The following is a 19,504-nucleotide window of genomic DNA, read 5'->3' as shown; positions in this document are numbered from 1 at the left end:
AGATAATTTCTTTTTGCAAAGAATGCATTCTGGTGGTTTTTACCATCTTGTCTCTGTCCTTTTGAGTTCTCAGTTCAGTTATGTGTTCTTAAACAGAGGACCATGAAACTATCCCCAGAATTACATCTTAACTCATCCAGATTAAGCTACCTGAAGAGAAGCAGTTGGTTCTTGAATAGCAACAGGTATTTTCAGTTACTAGTTGTGGAAACTAAAGGGATTGATCTTGCAAGTCCGCAATGTAGATAACTTTATTTGCCCAACTAGTGGTGTTGATGTTTTGATGCTACCTTCATAGATTTATTTAGTGACATGTGTAAGTCTTCACAGGATTTGACCTACCCTAGGTATTTGTGAACTGATAGTTTTATTTATCACTTTTTTTCTAACTTGTAGAGTAATGAAGCTGGGTTAATTAACATTGATAATATACAGCTGTGGGCTGGCTTCAGGGGCGGTGGGTTGGCTGATGTAGATAAGGTGCAGCTGTGGCTGGTTCTGTTAAGGGGTTGGGCAGCCGAGGAAGAGGGAGCAGCCAAGGAAGAGGGAGGAGAAAGAAGCAAAGGGAGATGGGAGAGCAGCACCCTGGTTGAGAAGAAACAAGGAGAGAAAGCAGGAGAGGTGAGAAGCAGGGGGACTGGCTTGAAGAGTATGAAGAAGTGGTGCAAACACCTTTGAGACCTTGTGGGGTATTGGTGGCAGTGCCAAGGCAAACCATGCTAACTACTTGTTGAAGTTAACTTGGTATGTGATGGTGAAAGACCTCGTTGTAGCTGGCTAGTTTTGAGAGTGCTGCGACACTAACTCGCCCATCAGTAAATCTTGATTTGTCTTTTTGAAATACAAACAACTCGAAGGGGACTTTATCTCAAGAAGAAAGGTATGTGCATGTCCCTTCTAAAGTCAATGCAGCTATTGTTTCTGACTTGGCAGACAGCTGGCAGAGAAACACTGGCTGCTGGAGATAATCTTGGGGGGGAACATTGGGGAAATGGGATAAATGCAAGAGCATAAGCCATTAAATATTTTTTAAATACTCTATTTGTCCACTGCTTTTGAGATTCTTCCTTCTGAAGTTGCCCTGACAAATCCACATACTGACAACTAATAAGGAGAAGTTAAATCAGCGCCACTTTGTGCCTCCAGTATACTTAATCCCAAGCATGTGCACTAGCAATGTGAGTCTAATATTTATCAGCTAGTCTGGGGATCAGAACTCACCAGGTGGTCTATACATCCAGAGTGAGGAACACGAAGAACAGAGACCAAAAATCCACACTGGCACATGCACTTTACAGGTCATGATGCCTTCAAAGTAATTACTCAACAGGTAATACATAAAACCACACCCGAGAAAGGAAAAGACAAAACTCAGTCATTTGGGGTTTTTTAAAAAAAAAAAAAGTGAAAGGCACAACTGATAGAGTAAGTCTCTTCCTAAGATGTGTTAGAACAGCCGCACATGGTAATAAAAGCCTATCAATCACTTGGTATCAGCTGTACATCAAGCTTTGAGGAGTCTGTATTATTTATAACGTACTTTCTTCTGCTATGGTTTAAAGGTGCGATATCAAAAGCAGGTCCTGTGGCACCAGACATCAGCTGAAGATGAGGATATGACAACTTACATTTATGTCTGGAAATGGCTTGAATTTCATGCTAAAATTGAAACCTGACTGTTCTAAAATAATTAAAGTTTTTCAAAAGATAAATGTTGATTCTAAGATTGTTTTACTGGAGTGATAGAAGTAATTTTCCTAAAACTAATTTCATTCCTCTTTGATATGTAATCATTCATGGGTTTAGAGGGCAGGAAGGTAATGTCCATTTTCAAAGAATCACATGTCATAGTTATTTATTTTTCAATTATGTACAGCTTGATTTTTTTCTATTTTAATTATATGTAGTTCTGTAACACGTACAAGAGAATGTGCCTATATGCAAAGCCAGCATCTCCAACCTAGTCCAGTCATGTCTCAGGTAAGCAATCAGTTCTGCGTGTATTTACATTTTTATGTAGCCATGTTAGCTTGGTATCACAAAGAAACAACCCATTGCATGCTTGCTTTCTTTATCTACTTAGATTTCACACAATTTTAACCTCCACGCCTTAAAACATTGGTCAGTTTCAAACTAACCTGACAGAAGGAAAGAAACCTCACAGGTAACTACAGTTTTAATGAAAATAGCCCAGGGAAGAAAGAGGCGGATTAGAGTCACAGGTGAGAAAAAGGCTGCTGCAAACTCAACCCTTAACACCAACACAGGCCAAGAAGAAAGAAAGTCCTTCTAAATCCCAGCTGTAGGAAAAAATATCACACTGAGCTCACAAGCCACCAGGAAGAGGTGCTTCCTACGAAACCGGATTTCATTAGTCTTGGTGCTCACGGTTCTTATTCCTCATGTGATTTACAAGCCCAGCCACTGACACCTCAGAACAGGCATACCAGCAAGGACCAGTGGGCTGTCCAATCTCGCATCCTTCCTTTTGGAAAGCCCACTGCTAATTTCTTCAGAGAAATCAATCTTGCATTTAAATTACAATAAATGGGCACCACTCTTTTTCCAGCACAACAGATAGGCAGGCCTTGACTTCCTTTAAAACTGTTCCTTACTGCGTAGTGGTACTGTCTTTAAAAGAAACCAGTCTGTCGCTTCCATTTCCAATACAGCAGTTATGTTATAATTTAGGATGGAAAAGTCTCTAGGTGAAAAAAGCATTCCACTCCTATTGCACTAGGAAGGTGATTAAAAGGAAGGAGGAGAGGAAAATAGCCTCCCAGTAGAAACTGTTTATGAGGTATTGTATTAGAAAGTCTATTTTTTTGGCTCAGGGTTTAAATCAGAAAAATAGGCTACTTGTGAACACTGGAGAGAAATAAACACAACTTTTCATGCATTAATTTAACAAAATCTGCAGTGGGATTGAGACCATTCTTGTTCACTACTGTCAGCAAAATTTTGCACACTGGCAGCAGCCTATTTAAACTGGGGGAAGATGTTAAACTGGGTACAAGATTATGGCTTTAACTTAAGTAGCTTTGTTGCTTAGCTGCTTGGGTGTCGGTTCCAGAACTGGATATGATTTGGGAACTTCAGTGCTTTCCTCTTCTTCTAATGCTCATCTTCTTTCAAAGAAGCTCTGAAGCTCACTGCCTTCAGCACCTGTGCAGTAAAATGGGTTAGAGGAGGCCAGCTAAGTCTAGATGCAGTTCAGTTTATGGGAATAATGGTTGGTCATGCTTGGCAGTGGGACTTAGTCCTCTCTTTCGAACCCACCCATTCAAAGAGGACAATGTGTGTCCCGCTATGGAGTGCTGTGCAAGCCAAACGTACTGCAAGGCTAAATGAAGCCCACACCAACCCTATGGGCAGTCTCCGCACTGGGGGTCTTCACTAGCTGTCAGGTAATCAAACCTGTGGCTGGAAGAGGAGCCCTGGCAGCGTAGGCATCTGGAGCACATGGTACCTAGCTCTTGAAGCACAAGGATACTTCAATATGCCACTACGGGAGGTATGAATAAGGAAGCAAACCCATTCCTCAGCCACAGACACTGAGGAGCTGGAAAACACTCCAGAGCGTAACTTCCAATCTCCAAAATGGAAAATCTGATGAAATAGCGGGTTTAGCTAAGGAATACAGCTAATTAGAGTAAAATACGGCCCTGGAGAACTTTTCTTTCATGAGCTGATAAGGCAATTTTAATATTGTCCAGATAATCAGCATGGTGTTTTTTTCCCCTTTGCTTGGTCAGTCCTACTGCTTTTCCTTCAGGTTTTTCAGTGCTTCAGCCTTTGCTTTCCTTTGGCCTTTACAGCACAACCTGGACAGAGCCAAAGACCGTGAATATTGCTGGCAGATGCAATTTACAGCCTTCCCTGATGCTCTGATATCCAGATTGACTAGGCAACAAGTTTCAGAAGATGATGATCCATGATTTTCTCTTGGTGTAGGCAAATGTGCTGTGCAAATATCTGCAAGAGTAGAGTTGGCTGCTATACCCTTTTCTCATCCGTATCCCCAGCTGTCAAAGATGACTGCCTCTTCAGATCTTCCAGCAGACGCTCTCTGTTCTCATTCACTAACTCATTGCAGTTGGGACAACCTCAACGCTTAGTATTCAAATCTTTAAAACTAACCCGCTTCTCTATGATTGAAACAGATTGAAGAGCAATCACACAAGCAGCTTCAATGGCAAAGGTGCAAAAAGAAAGGCATGAGGAAAAGGCTGAGCACAGAAATGTCATCCATGAGCACGGCTGGATCCAAAACCCCACCCCATGCAAACCCCACAAAAAACAATTAACTATTCACTGCCTCAGAGTTTCAGGATGTCCTTCAGGGAGATTCACACCATCTATGATTTATGCTTTTAATTTTCTGCTCTTATATCCTCTCAGTTATATTTAACCTTCCCCCCCCCCTCCTTTGGCAACATGAACAACATGCCATATATGTTCTGAAGAAGGAAAATTATGTATTTTAGGACTGACTTGCCAGAAATACCTATCTTTTTGTTAATGAACATCAGAGATTTTCCTCTAAATGAGGAATTCTGTGAGGAAAAAAAGAACTGAAACGTGCTCCTGTTTTTCATATCAATTTTGAAGCAGTTTGCCCTTGTTCTTTATTAATTTTTTACCATTGTGACATGACCAAATCCCTTCTTTGCCTCTCAGTCTCATAAATTCTAGTTTAAGCTGCCATTCTGGTGAAGACAAAAAAATTAAAATTCATTATTTTTATTTTGTAAGGTAAGGTGGCCCTAGACATAAGCATGTCTGAGTAGAAAGCCAACCACTGACCACCTAGTACACTCCCTGCTACCACGGTGAGAGGAGGTTTATTGCATATGTGAAGTTATCAGACTGGTAGAAAAATCAAAACCTATCTTTCTCGTTGATGCAGTATAACATGTACAACAAGGGGGGGGGGGGGGGGGGGGGGGAGGAGAGGATGGAAATCAAGCTCTATACCCTTGCACAGACCTTGTCCTTCCACTTAGCCACAGAGTGCGAGTTACTACCAATGTAGCAAGTTTTCCTGTTACAGGTACCGCTCTGCTTTGAGCCTGATTTGTCATCAGCAATTCACCTCACATAGGACACCAAATGGTGTCCCTCATGTGAAAACAACTTGTAAACTAATAAATAAGAGGAAGAGATATTTAATAATTGATAATGAAATGGAGTAAAACCAGTGACCTTGGCAGGAAACATTCTGCATCTTATTAGCAATTGCGAGAGCCAGCCAGCCATCCTCCTTAAATCCATTTCCTGAATGTGTTGCATCTCTTGAATTTATACTGCTATGGCATCAAACCATGAACATCACATTTCTGATGTTCACTGTCTTGCAGTCTGAACCCAGCAGACTTCAGTCCTCTTAGCAACAATGGCCTCTTTGTCTTTTTTTCCTATGTATGGATATATAGACTTTTCTAAGTCTTCCACAAAAGTCTAGCGGTAGAAATATTTGTGGGTTCAATAATTTTATTGATCTTGGTAGCCTCAGGTTGCATAGTGCCTGAGCACAACTGGAGTTTATGGACTACTGGCATGAGGTATATATTTTAGAGTTTTCCTTAGAAGCTAGAGGAAAAATGAGGGCCGTATTATTCCTTCTACAGGTTTTATGGTAGAAAAAAGTGCATTGTAGACAATGATTACTCAGTATGTTGTGCAAAAATCATTGCCAGGGACCAAAAAAAATCACCTCCTATACAGTGTTGTTGACAGTACAACAAACATTCTACACCAGGCTTTTTATAAGTAATATTAATCTTTTCTGCTGGAGTTGGCCACTGTTAATGCACTGTCATGGTAAGGCTGTATGTTTAAGGCATTCAGAAGTCCTCCCATTTTAAATAAACTGTTTTTCAAGTACATTCCAACCAAACCAATTGCAACTACATTTCCTTTCTACATCTTCCAGAGACTTAACAGGAGCATTCAGCCTTTTAGAAGAGATGCAAGATTAACCGCAATTACCATGTATGTATATGTGTACATATATTCACACAAATGCAAATGAACGTGTTTATGTGAATATATGTATTTGTGTATTTTTATTTTTCAATATACACACACAAACATGCCATAGATGCAGATATAGATGCAGAAAACTTCTCAGTTGTGGCTGTTGTAGCCACATTTGAATCCATTGCTGAATGAATGGTTGACCCACTTAGTCTTTCTCTAAAGAAATGCCTTGCTATGTTATTTTTGGCTTTAGATGCATTTTAAGGCACTTGCCCCTAAATTAGAACTGGAGAGGTTCCAGGCTTCAGAAAAAGGGTGGCATTCACTGGTCTCCAAAACAAGAGCAGCCTGTTCCCTGAAATGAACCTTACTAACAATTTTTCTTAATGTGTTTGTGTATTATAAGGGCTCGGAAGCAGCAGGGAAACAAGTCAAGTATTTTTGATGATTTCATTCCAAACACCACACAACTAATTATTTTGGAAGTTACTTTTTTTCTTTTCATCTTTTCATTCCACACAAATATGGATTGATTTTTTTCTTCTGCCATTGCCTGCAGCAAAGTGAAATGCACACATGAAATAACCATATAAAAGTCTAACAACTTTTTTCAAAGCGTTTTCTTAGACATCCTCCTGGAAGAAAATTCACAGCAGTTTGTTTTTGGGGGTGTGGGTAATGTTGCAAGAGAGGGGGGGCGGGGAATAAGATATTTATACACCTGCCTAGATTTGGAACAGTTTTATAATGATAAAACTTCTTATGAGCACCTGCAAAGGAAAGGAGTGAGCAGGAGAGTATTTGAATTCTGTGAGATTAGACTATTAAGTGATGTCAATGGTAGTAAACAATAAATGAGGCTTGAATGAATACTGGGGAAAAAAAAATCTCTGCATGTGTGCTGAAGCTCATTAGTGAATTTTGATTAGTGACATTTCTGTGTTTGCTTTCTGAAGACGTTTGCAGGGTTGAGCTGCAGTGCCATCTCAAAGAGCCACTTAGACCAGGTTTCAAGTGGCAGATGCAGTATCTTCACTATCTCCTTTGAGGGACGTTACAAAAAGAACAAATAAGATATAATTAGCAGAAGCATCTCTCTGGGGTGTAAAAGAAGCCAGCTGCGTACTCAGACCCCAGATTCTGGAAGGGTCTGGTTTCCTCTCAGGTGTGGTGGAAGAGTCCAGTTCAATGGTCAACAGAAAGTTATGTTGTGAAATGGTTGAAATTCAAACGTGAATTATCCTGTCAAGATAGCCTGTTACTCCTGGAAATTACTTGAAGAAATCTGCACTGGTGTTGAACGATACAAGCTGTTGGTTATTTTCCCCTACCCAATATAATCTAAAGTAATGGAACTATTTACATGAAAGTACATAAATTACTTTATTTAGCTCTAGGAACACCGACATTTTCCATCCCACCAATCACCTGGAAGGTTGTACAGATGTACCCACCACCTCTGAAGCGTTAAAACTCTTTGTGTTTGCATTTTGGCAGGGCATTCCTGGAGAAGAACCTTAAGGACTCTGCTGCCCCCTTTGCTTCCCAGAAGGGCAGATTTCCCCGTCACCTTTCCCGAGAGCTACTGTAAAGACAGTAGCTTCCCCGCCACCTCTCAGCACAGGTGAGCCCGGGGTACCCCGCTGGGGTACCCCGCTGCAGCACCCACACAGCCACCACCACCCAGAGCCCGGTGACCGCAGCCCCCTCGGGTTAATTCGAGGCATTTACAGTTCCCCCTCCCCACCTTCCCAAGGGCAGAAGTCACTATAATCTGGGGCCAGCCCGCTCCCCGTGGCACCACAAACACAGCATTCAGATGAACACGAAGTGAGCTGGAACGGGTCTTCGGGGGCTGAGCATCTGACAAACTAAAGCATGCATCTGCTGATTGTCTCTGTCAGCTCTTAGCAGACAATGTTTTAACATTTACAGGTAACTGAACGCTGCCATTTCCAATACATTTACAGTAAGAATCTCTCTCATCATTAATTCTACAGACTTCTACAGATGTTAAAATGGTGTTGACATTTAAAGCATGCCAACTCTAATACCTACAACCAACACAGATGTCTCCATATTTGAAAATAAAGGTTCACACTGCTGACAATTATTCTGGTTTCTGGCAATTAGCATTAGCCTTGGTATGTTACATGTACGTATGTATTAGCAAATACATGGAAAACTGAAGAGGCAATTTTAAAGGCATTCCCCTGTGATTCCTGAGTAGCAAAAGAGAGTTTTGAAAGCCAGTAGCTGTCTCAGGAGACAGAGGTAGAACAAGGATGGAGCATCTTGGAGAAGACCTATAGGGCTCACAAGACAGCAGGTGGGCCCTGGGAATCACTGGCCTTTCTCCCATCGAAGGGGGGAAATTCTGGCTGCATTTTCAGGCTTTATCAGTTTGATTTAGGGTTTATTTTCTCAAGGATGTGAACTTGCACAAAAATTGGTACTGTCAAGACCCTAAGGACACGAACAGATTTACTGTCCCTGCCCAGTCCCCCCAGGGCTCCCCTCTCCCCTGCCTACACCCCATCTCAGCTCAGCCTGGGGCCGTCAGTCCCTGCCACAGGAGTGCCGACCTCCAGGTCCCCACAGCCCTGCCCTGGCACTTCACCCCACGCAGCCAGCCTTACTTGCTGGCTAACGTCCCGGTGTACCCTCCAATCTGCCTTATTGCCACAAACTTGCCTGGACCAAGGCCAGCTTCCCACACTCCCTAAGCCTGCCCTGTTCGCCTTTCTTGGGGGCAATGGGACCATTTCCTGGCCAGCAAGTCCTGCTGGCTGGATTAACCCTTTCCTAGTCCCTTAAGGAGCTGCTGTTCTGGCTGCCCTCCGACACCTGGTATGCAATGTTAGCTTTGCCTTGGGACAAGGGCTCCTTTGGCAAGGAGCAGTCTGCAAATGTTTTGCCTGGATCATCTTGGAGACTGGAGTCACCTGAATGCTCAGAGGTACTTGTTCTACAGTTAGACCAAGAAACCTTTGCTTCCCTGGGCTCATCTTGACTGTCCACTCAGAAATACACTTACTGTTAGACCCAGAGACAGGACTGAGCAAGAAGGTTTAATGCAGCACCGTACGCTGGAACAACAGTAACCCTGGAATTCATATTCCCAGTCTATCATAAATACCAAGTCAAACTCATTAGCACAGCCCTCTGTTTTAAGATCATGGGCAGACCCGCAGCAGAATGAGTTGCAGCAGCTTAAGATCTTGATTGCCCAATAGCTGATTCACACCACTTTTTTTTTTTTTTACTTGCTTTCTCTTTTGCATTGCATCCCTTCTCCCCCACAAAAAAAAAAAAAAAAAAAAAAAAGAAGCATTTCACCAGTCTAGTTTCACATGGCTTATGTCTGTAGGTTTAAGTGTATGGTGAGGCAATGCAGCTGAGCACCTCTGAGAGCTTGAAGATTCCAAAAAGGGCTCACATCTGCCCCCACCTCTCCTGCCTCCAATAATTTTTCCTGGCTGTTCAGTCCTTTGCTCTCTCTTCTACCAGCTGTGATGCTCACCTAACTCCAGGCTATACTTGCCCAGCTCATTAATCCAGAAGAAAACACAATGGGTCAAGGGCTACCTCAGTTAGTTTTCCACTGAATTAGTAAATTGAATTGGGCTTACTATGGTATCAGAGAAGCACCACAGCCAAGACAAAGGACAGGAGGAATGGAACCACTCTCTTTTTTGTAGTAGCAAACTGCTAGATAAGCTTCTGCACATTGTCTAACCACATATTAAGGTGACAGACCTACTACTTATATGACTAAGGTGTAAATTCATATTATATGCTCATTAAGAGCTCCCAATATAGGAGCAGGAAAATAGGCATCTTGGGGCAATCAACTATTAAAATGCCCCTATTATCTTCACCACATTTTGGTGTACTCTGAACTTCTGATCATGCTAGGATGAAGTTAGTGTGTTTGATGCCACGTGTGCTACCAATTAAACACCAGCCCCAAGTCAGCAGTGCTGATGACTTACAAGGATTTGGTACCTGCATTCCTGAGCCCACAGCTGTGGCATATTGAGTCATCAGAAACATAGTTCTTGCTCTGCAGAAAGAGGTCCTCAAAACAAGGGGATGAGAATAGAGTGGGTAAATAAAGAAATGAAATGTGAAGTAGAAACAGAACAGCTGGGGCGGGCGGGGAGGGAAGGGAGAGTAAATGTTTACAGCTATTTGGCACCATTTTTTGAAACTCTTTATTTTGTTTACACTATGAGGACTTAACTTATAGGTTAGTAACGTTAATTAGCAACCAGAGTTACTAGTACCTTAGATTACTAACATCTGTATGACTTAGGATAAATTGTAATTGTAATTGTAAACATTTGCCAGACTACACCTCTAACTAATTGGTCATGATCGCTTCACCTTTCCACATATATTTGCTTTTTGTTCATTAAGTCATCAATTGCTCCATTGAGACTTTTTCTTTCTAGGTATGAGGCTCTACCACGTTCATTCAGCAATGCTAGAACACCACAGCATAATTCAGACAGCCTCTTCACTGCAAGCAGCTAGTCCTGACTCGAAGTGAGTAAGCAGATACTCTGATTAAATAACTCACCTTTGGTGTGATAGAAAGCAGGAAAAGAAAGTTAAAAGGGTACGTACAAAAAAAGTGTGCCTTATCTTTTTGATTTTTTTTTTTCCCTGACTGCATGCTGTATGGGATATGCTACATGGTATATCTTATGCTTTGTTCATAAGTGTATGCACTCATGCATGTAAGTGTATGTAAGGGTGATTTATAATAATTTAGTAATATATTTTATCAAAGAGAGCATCTGAAATTAAGCTCTGAAGTCAAAATGCAAACGTCTAACTGTGACTTTTATCTGAAAGTGTAAAACACTTGCTCATTCACTGTTCATTTCAGAAGGACCTGGTGGGGACTCAAAGCTCTTCTAAAATGAGTTGAAAGTAGGGGTACTGAATGTGATTTAATTTTTCAACAACATCTTGCTCCCCTTATTGTAAAGATTGGTGCTGGCTGAACATTCTAGGTGCTGTGTGCAACACCTTGAATAAACATGTACCTGCTTGAAGTGATGAAAAATTTGACTACTGACTCTGGGGTGTCAGAATTTTGTCCAAAATGTGTATACTTTGTACAGCTACATTTCCACTTTTATATTTGAAAAATGCATAAGAAATCTTCACATAATACCTCTTCCTGCCCACACCGCAAAGTGCAGCAGCAGGAGACTAAGAAATTTGCAGAGCTAGTGTTTCTGTCGAGCAAGAAATGTGTTTTTCCTGTTAAGCTTGACTTTAGAGTGAGAGAAAATTTTGTTATGACTTTCTAAGTTATCGATGGTATGGAGGACGTGGAATTATTATCAACGTACCCCTGAGAATCAGGAGACTTTGATTCTGAAGTCGGCTCTGCCTATAGCTGCAGTTTCCCTTCTCTGTCAGGGACACAGAGCCTTGTAGAGTTGCTTGTGAGAGTATGTGAAGGAGATTTCATCCACGCAGAAGCCTCATACACCATTAAGACCGTAGTGCAGCCCTGGTGTGGAAGCTGTGTCAGGGGCTCGTATACAACATGTTACTCTGTACAAACTCCAAGCACGATTGCCACCCTTGTCAGACAGAGAAAGACAATAACTTGCACATGGTGGTACCACGTGGCTGCAGTCCTGACACAAGCCTCTAGGCAAATGGTAATACAAATAAATAATAGTGGACAGGTGGCTTCTGAAAAAGAAGGCTCACCCTTTAAGGGACAAGAAGCCTGTAGAAATCAGGAAGTCAAGTCCTGTAAAATATTTAAAATCCTATTAGTATTTTGATGGTTGGGGATGTGATTGATTTTTGCTTTTATTTGTCCCCTTTCCATTAGCTTTTTAATCAAAATGAAATCTAATCACAGTCAGTTACCAGAGTTCTGCTGACAGATGGTAACTTGTTAAGCCATGGTTGTGTGATTGTGTTCATCATTTGCCCAAACCCTGCCAGAGCCAGTAGCCCTCATCTGGTCTCAAAAGCTTTATTAATGTAACTCAGTTTGGCTCAGAAATCACTCCAGCCACTTCTTTACTCCTACTGTGTGACATTATCTTATTTCAGGTTAAGTTAATAACTGACCAACTAAATATAAGACACTCCTTAAGTCACTTAAGTTTTGTGTTGAAGGCTGGAAGACAAATTAGTTTAGAAGTTGTTTTGTTGCACTGACACCAAGTAAATCATTATACTTTTCTGTGAATATAGAGTTTAAGTACACTTGAAGAAATGTCAAGTTACAGTGGTTCAAAATCATATTGTCCTTCAATCAAGCCACAGCAACAAGCTGAGTGTATGCTCCTGTAAAGTAAAACACAAGAGCTTAAATCTCCCTTTGCTAGTTAATCTCCAGATTATCCTGTTACATTAAAATGTAAACCACTGTGTGTTACCTTCAAGTCAGACTGCTCAAGACGGTGTCTGTGGTCAGTTGGCACATCTCAGCTGATGGGGATAATCACTTAAACCACTCGGTATTTCGAAGTGGCTTCACATGCTAAGTGCATTAACCATTTCCATATTTTAACCACTTGAAGGTTGAAAGGCATTTCAATTTGAAATTTTCTCATACCTCTAATAAGCTTGATTCTTTTGCAGTCTGCTTAAAAGCAGTGGAATTCACCTTTTGGAACACATGCACAAATGGATGTGTCTTTGATGTGTTTAGAGCTACAAAAGTTTGATGTTTTCAATTAAAACAAGTGCTATTTACTTCTATACTTACAGGTAATAAAGCACTTTTGACTTTTACAAAGTGCGTGTTATTAAAGCACTTTGCTAACGTACAAAGGCACTTTCATAAAACAAGGAAGAAAAGAAGCAGTCCTCTTTCAAACTGTCTCTGGAAAATGAGATGAAAGTAGAAAAAAAACTTGCGAGAAAAGAGTTCTTTAACAATAAGAGAGCTGTCTTCAGCTGTACCCAGGTATGATTTCTGTCATCATCTTTATGCCTAGAAGCACTTTTATAAACATTTGTAACAATTTAAACATATTCTATCACTCAAAACTTTCCACACAAGGGCTCTTCACCTTAACCTTTTTGATGAGACCAGAAAACACTTATCTTGTGGTTTCCAAGGTATTCCTAAAATAGTACAATGGAAAAATAATATGGTATTGTTAGTGTTCTGGAGTAACTTTTACTGATTCATTACCTAATATAATTATTGAAACTGTATGTGGACCTCTTGCTTCTGTGTTTCTCAGTTTGTTTATTTTCAGCAATTATTTCCTGTATTAAGCTTTGGAATTGCAGTTTTCAGGAATTTAGGTCCTGATTTATCCAGGCACAGAATGAGCTTAATAAGTCTTTTCTGAAGCCATTTTCCTCCTCTATGCTTCTTGTCATCTCTTGAATTTAGCACTGACAATGACAGAGTTCCATCACTCAGAAGTTTGCACAGTCAGATCTACAACTCATAACTATCTGGTATGATATGCCTAAAAACATAACTATTATGTTCGTTGTGAGTGAGGTAAAAGAAGGACTGGTGTGTTTTTCTCCAAACCTTTTCATGTTAGGCCAAAAAAGGCTTTTGTATTTCTTCTGTTCCAAGTAAAGCTGAAAAGCGGGCTGGGGGGGGTGGGGGGTGGGTGGGGATGGGGAATGATCTCCAACAAAATATCTCTCAAATTGTGAGTGTCTTTAAAATGGCAAAGGAAAAAAAGTATTATTCTTCGGGTCATGTAGCAATGTTTCCAGTAATGTGGCGTTTCTAATGGAGAAATCAGCAGCAGAGATGTTGTTATTTTTCTGCAAAGACCTTTGTGCAAGATGCTTAAAACCTCTTCCATTTCAGAATAAGGCAAAAGGATGGGCACCTTACCCACTCTCTCTTAAATATATGTATTGCTTCTCATCTCTAAGAAAGGAGTTTTAAACTGGGAATGATGATTACACTGCATTATTTTGCTTCTGCAGTGGCACCTTCAAAAGCAGAAATGCCCCATCTTAGTTTTCTGTTAAAAACCAGCTTCTGATGGCTGCTTCTTCACATCTTGTCCTATCAATCTTCCTATCTCTAAATGACTTCTAGCTTTTCATTCTGTTCTGGTTTATTGTTTCATAACTATAGACTCTTCATCTTTTCTCATTGGAGTAAGTAGTCAAATAAACAGAACAAACAGCTAGAACAGATGTATAGTACAGAGCAGGTAAAGAAGCAGATACAAAGGAGTTTGCCTTGCAGGAGAACCCAAAAGCAAAGCATAGCTTTTGGTAGCTGGAATTCTCAGGCCAGAGTTTAAAAACACCTTTACGGGAAAGGATGTGTTTTCATGCTTCTATGTGTGTAAGCATTTATTTATTTATTTATTGTAGAGTAAAATGTCATCTCATAAAAGCATCAGCTGCAACCAGAGATGCTATTACAGGTTTTGTATTATTAGCATCCCAGAGTGCTGGGGGTGAGGAAAAGGTACAGGAGCAGCAGGGGACTGTTGCCATAAACAGGATTTCACAGAGTCATGGGTCTTTCAGAGACATCTCTAGCTTACATTACTTCTAAAGTTAGCATTATTTCTCCATTCCAAATAATCAGAAATAAAACATCAGACAGTAAACACTCCCCCAGTGACTGTGTTGTTTGGGTCTTTTCTTCCCCCCACTCCCCACCCCCCTACTACTTTGCAGAAAGAAAAGACACTAAAAGTTCCTTCTGTGAGTTGCCAAGGTGCTCCCAGCCCATTGTGCAGAATCATTGTCAGGTTAAATTAGGGAGTACAGACTCCATAAGTGTAAAAAAATCAATACTTGATGGAAGATTGCTCCCCGGAAAATCTGTTTTGATTCCAGGATTAATTCGCGACCAAAGGCTTCTGCAAAATGACATGCCATTAGTCAGAAAATGAACACATTCTACCCTTGAAATTGGATGGAAATATGTCAGGTGATTGACCTATTCATTCTCTTCGCTCTCTGGGCAGAGAGAGTAGGTGTGGTAGCTGTGAATTAGGCCTGCGAACCAGGTCCATTTTCCAAGCAGGGAAAAAAAAAAAAGAAGAAGAAAAAAAGTCCAATGTGAATTGCAAGTATTCTCTAGGCCATTGTTGTAAAGCTATTGCAAATGCATTCCGTCAAGGTAAATGCATTTGTCTGGAAGGCCTGACTCTCTTGTGTTTTCTAAATCTCAGAATAAACCATACTAAAAATCTTAAAATAAAGCAGGGATTTTTTTTCTTCTGCAAAAAAAGGCTTGCAATATTAATGACGATATAATTTGTTGGTCATATATAAAGTAACATTCTACCTCTGCCTCCCTTTGCTCACCAGTTTCTTCCACCAAAACTTTCCTGAGACAAACCCCGTGCTTGAGCTGTGCCGACGCTGATCTGCCTTTCGGAACAGTCCCGGTGGCGATGGCAGCAGCCAGCCGTGAGCTGTGCAGGCGGCCACCGGGCTGGCTCCCTAGGGCTTCCCTGCCTTGCTAGGTGCCAAACACTAGGGCAAAAGGGCATTTCGATCTTTGCATTTATATATTCTGAGCCTGAACTATGTCTGCTTATACTGTTGAAACATGCTGAATATGTGGAACAGAAAGGTCGTGACATGAGATATTTTTATTTGTATTTATCTGGTGTGGAATTGCCAAGGTGAGTCTAACCTCTTGGTAGACAGACTTTTCTAGTAGAGAGAGAAGTTATGGGCAGCAGTGTTAGACCTTGTATCTTGAAAGCAGGGAAGCTCCGTGTCACTCAGTGACCTGACTGGAGTGCACTGAGATGGGAGAGTTTGCTCCCAAGTATGTTAATGAATGCAAAGTTGCTATGTAGACTTAGCTCTTTCAGAAAGAAGTCACCACCAGAGTTTTCTTTTTGTAACCTCTCTGAAGAACGTTGCCAGTGGGTACATCACACCAGGATTCAAGCTATCTGGAGTTTTGGTTAAAAAATCTCCTGGAAAACCATTTATTGAGAGAAATGCTTGCACAGGTAGAATGGAAGCAATGAACAAAACCTATGTTGGAGCTGCCCGAATACTCCATAGCAGCCTAATGTATCAAACTACTAAGTACTGACATATCAGAGGACTCGTTCTCTAAAAATTGGATGCTCCTTTGGTTGTAATCCCTCTCCAAATATGGCTCTAAAGGGATTTTGGAAAATTTTGGACTTGAAATTCTACAGTTATTACCTTCCATTTTAATTGTGATATGGTATCTGTTGGCTTTCTCATAAGATCCCACAATAAAGGTTGAACTTAAAAAAATATGTAACTTTTATGTCCAGTTCTGGTGATTCTTTCATTCAAATTTTGAAAGTCACCTATTGTGTAAAGAGTAAGTCATGGAAGGTGATGATCCATGTCTGATTGCCCAGGTTGGAGTGTCAGTGTGTTGGTGGATTAGTTCTACCTGAGGTCAATCTAAGCTCTTCAACGTGCCCATCAATATCTAGGGGGTAAAAAAGCTGTTTCTGAGCAGTACCACAGGAGTGGCTTGTGGTGCTGACACGGGAACACCCAACTAATCTTTGTTCCCCTAATGTTTTCACAGACTAAGTGTCTTCCAGGAAAACCATTTAGAATTACAACACCAAGCTTACAATTAGCAGGAGACATTTCTCTACCCAGACTACAGTGATCCTCATTGACAACCCGCTGCAACATTTCTATTATAAATGTGCACCCGACCAATGTTGTAACCTTCTGGTCAAGCATAGAGGATCCTGTCAGGTATGTTATACAGATTAATAGCTACTTCTACTTGGTGGGAACCCTGGAGATCTAAAACCATCAAAACAGCAAAAGAGTAATGTCCTATGCTAATACTATAGAGTAGGGCCAATTGTTCACCCCAGAGCCCATACCCCAATGACACTAGCAGACTTTTATCTTTAATCCAAAAGTCACTGCAGGCATCACTTCATTTGAAGAAATAATCGCTTTGAATAGAATTAGTCTCTTCTGCCTTTGTCTCATTAAAAGCAGGATGTCAAGTTTCCTTGTCTTGGAGAAAGAGTGACCTCACAGAGAGGGAACCATCCCACACTGTGACAGGAAGGGTGAACTGTCCTCCACAGTTCTCCTCTTCTTAACTTCAAGAGGGATCTTACAAGATTTACTTAGACTGGACGCCAAAGTGCTAACATCAGATAAAATCAATCCCCTTCTTTGTGCTCATATCCTCACACCCGCAGAAGAAACATATAAATTACCATCTCTCGGAGGCACTGAGAGGGTCGCCTAATTGAAGCTGGTGTGCTGTTCTCAGTGGCAAAACTCACTGATTTCAGTGGAAACAGGAGCAATCCATGAAGTGTTTTGAGCCCAGTGGATGCTAAATGTGATGGAGGTTAAAAATGCCTTGGAGGCAATTTTGTCACAGGCTTAACCTGCAGCAAAACAGGTTAGACCAAATGTTAAGGGGAAAAAAAATGTCTTAGGGCAGTGTGGGTGGGTGGCTGTGCTTAAGAGCCTGCCTAAGCAATCGGGAATGATTTAAATGCATATGATTCCGTTCCCAAACAAGAACTCAATTTTTATAACTCTGTAGCAGTTTTGATACTCTCTGTCATTTTTGGGGGGTTCACCTAGAAATTTATCATTGCCCAAGATGTGCAGGCATAGGTGTGCGAGAGCTTTCCAAGTTTCAGTAGCACAAGCTGTCAGATGCTATGAAGGTATAACTTTTGGGCTGCAACTACATTGTGGGTGCACATTTCCAGACATCTGTTTATCACTAACTTCATACCCCAGGCTGTTAATTACTCTGCTTTCCCTTTCTCTTAAAGTCTTTTCTTCTTTCTTGCTCATCTCCTTCTCTCAGTTCTGTCACCTATACTGCCTGAACTTCTCTCCCATTCTGTATTTGGATCCTTTGGCCATCTAGTCTCAACTCTTAAGGACTGCTGCTACAGGCTGATAACCAGCTAGTCTTCATGAGCTATTATGTGGATAAAAAGTTGCAGGAATGAGGGACTTTGCCTGAACGTTTTCAAGTTCTATTGAAATATTTCCTAGTGGAAAACATGTAATTTGAGACAAATGAGCTCAGATTTATTTTATTTTTTTTCTTATGAGAAGGTCACCACGACTAGATTGGGCGGGGGGAAGACTGGGATATGCAGTTCTGCATGTGCTTGTGTGCATCTCCTGTGGTGATGTATCAGTAGAGCAGTTCTTCCTGTTTTCAGCTGCTGTTAGCAGAGCTTCACTCTTAATGGCTCTAGAACTTGAGATAAATTAGCAAATTATTCTAAGACTGTTGTTAGAGCTTGTCGTTCAAATAACAAAAAAAAAAAACAAATTTCTCCTGAGGGCATGGAAAAATACATTCAAATGATCAATTTAAAGTGGACTTTATGTACGGAAATTAATGTATTAAATAATTAAGTCCTTCACTATGGAGGTCTCCTAGACCTACAGAACTTAAATACACACTCCAAAGAACTCTGCGCTATCTTGTTTTCAAGTACACTGTAAATATTGGCAATGGTTTCTGGCCCATCTGTCAATTATTCCTGTACCTGACCACAACTATATACTCACAAGTGTGGTCATCAACCCAAATTTTTTAATGTACAAATTCAAAGGAACACTCCAGTTCTTCCACAATGAACATGTTTTCTTCCTGTTCATCTGTATCTATCATCTCTTCCACAACACAAGAATAAGCTTCCCCTAGGACAATTTCTGTCCATATCAGCAATACAGTAAGCACCTACATTCAGTCCAAAGACCAAACTTGCCTCCACTAGAGCAGCTCTTCCCTCTTCCTCCACCTGTAATCACAACCTATGTTGTCTGCCTCGTGCCTGCTGATGAACTCTTGACCTCTCCAGGCATCTACATTTGAATATGTGACATTTTAAATGATCTGTTAGACACTTAAAATTTAGGGAAAAAAAATAATAATTAAACCTTACTGATGAGTATGCCTAAAAAAGGAGGTAAAGCTGGAGTGAGCCTAAAGTCTAGGTATCATTTTATTAAACTGCTGTTAAAGATGCAGACATTTCTCTCAAAAGGCTGAAAATAGACCTTGCAGCCAATGATTAGCAGAAGAGCAAAAATCCTGTAAAGCCAGAAAATTGACTGTATGGTAGAATCAAGGTTCTTTGTGAAGTTCGAAATGCTTTCTTAGAAAAATCCCTAAAAATTAGTGACTCTACAAGAAAATCTAGAGGAAGGTGAACTCTTGGCATAGCTTCCAATCACAGTTTGCACATATAGTTCATAACAGTTAATGACATTTTTCTTCTCTTCAATTTCACATAAAAAGATAAAAAGGAAAGCTGCAAGAATTTGTCTATAGCATGATGACTGTGGTCAATATCTTGCTATTTGCTCTGTCAATGCCATCAAAATATTGTTTAATAATTTAGAAGCAACCATGTAATTTTCTTCCCCAGTAGTAGCAAATTAGGCACTTACTAAATAATTGACAAAAATACTTAATTCTAGGGATGCCTTGAGGAACATATTATTAGCTGACCATTTTTAAAACTTTTCCTTGCATTAGTGATTATTTTTCAAATTTTTTTTCATGTCA

The 19,504-nt window shown here is 40.6% G+C and overlaps 1 long non-coding RNA gene across 1 annotated transcript in view; it reads left to right on the top strand.

Moving 5' to 3' along the window:
* The first annotated feature begins 1,503 nt into the window (after positions 1 to 1,503).
* Positions 1,504 to 19,504, top strand: part of LOC308061754 — a 44,350-nt gene continuing 26,349 nt past the window's right edge. Inside the window, exons 1-2 of the long non-coding RNA XR_013927345.1 lie at positions 1,504 to 12,937; positions 16,508 to 19,504. The exon at positions 16,508 to 19,504 is cut by the window's right edge and continues 26,349 nt beyond it. This is a non-coding gene — a long non-coding RNA (uncharacterized lncRNA). The remainder of the gene's footprint in view (positions 12,938 to 16,507) is intronic.

The sequence above is a fragment of the Falco punctatus genome (genome assembly GCF_963210335.1).
Source record: "Falco punctatus genome assembly, chromosome: 4".
NCBI classification, from domain to species: domain Eukaryota; kingdom Metazoa; phylum Chordata; class Aves; order Falconiformes; family Falconidae; genus Falco; species Falco punctatus.
The sequence above is the reverse complement of the archived record's forward strand: the minus strand, read 5'-3'. Positions and strand labels throughout refer to the sequence as shown.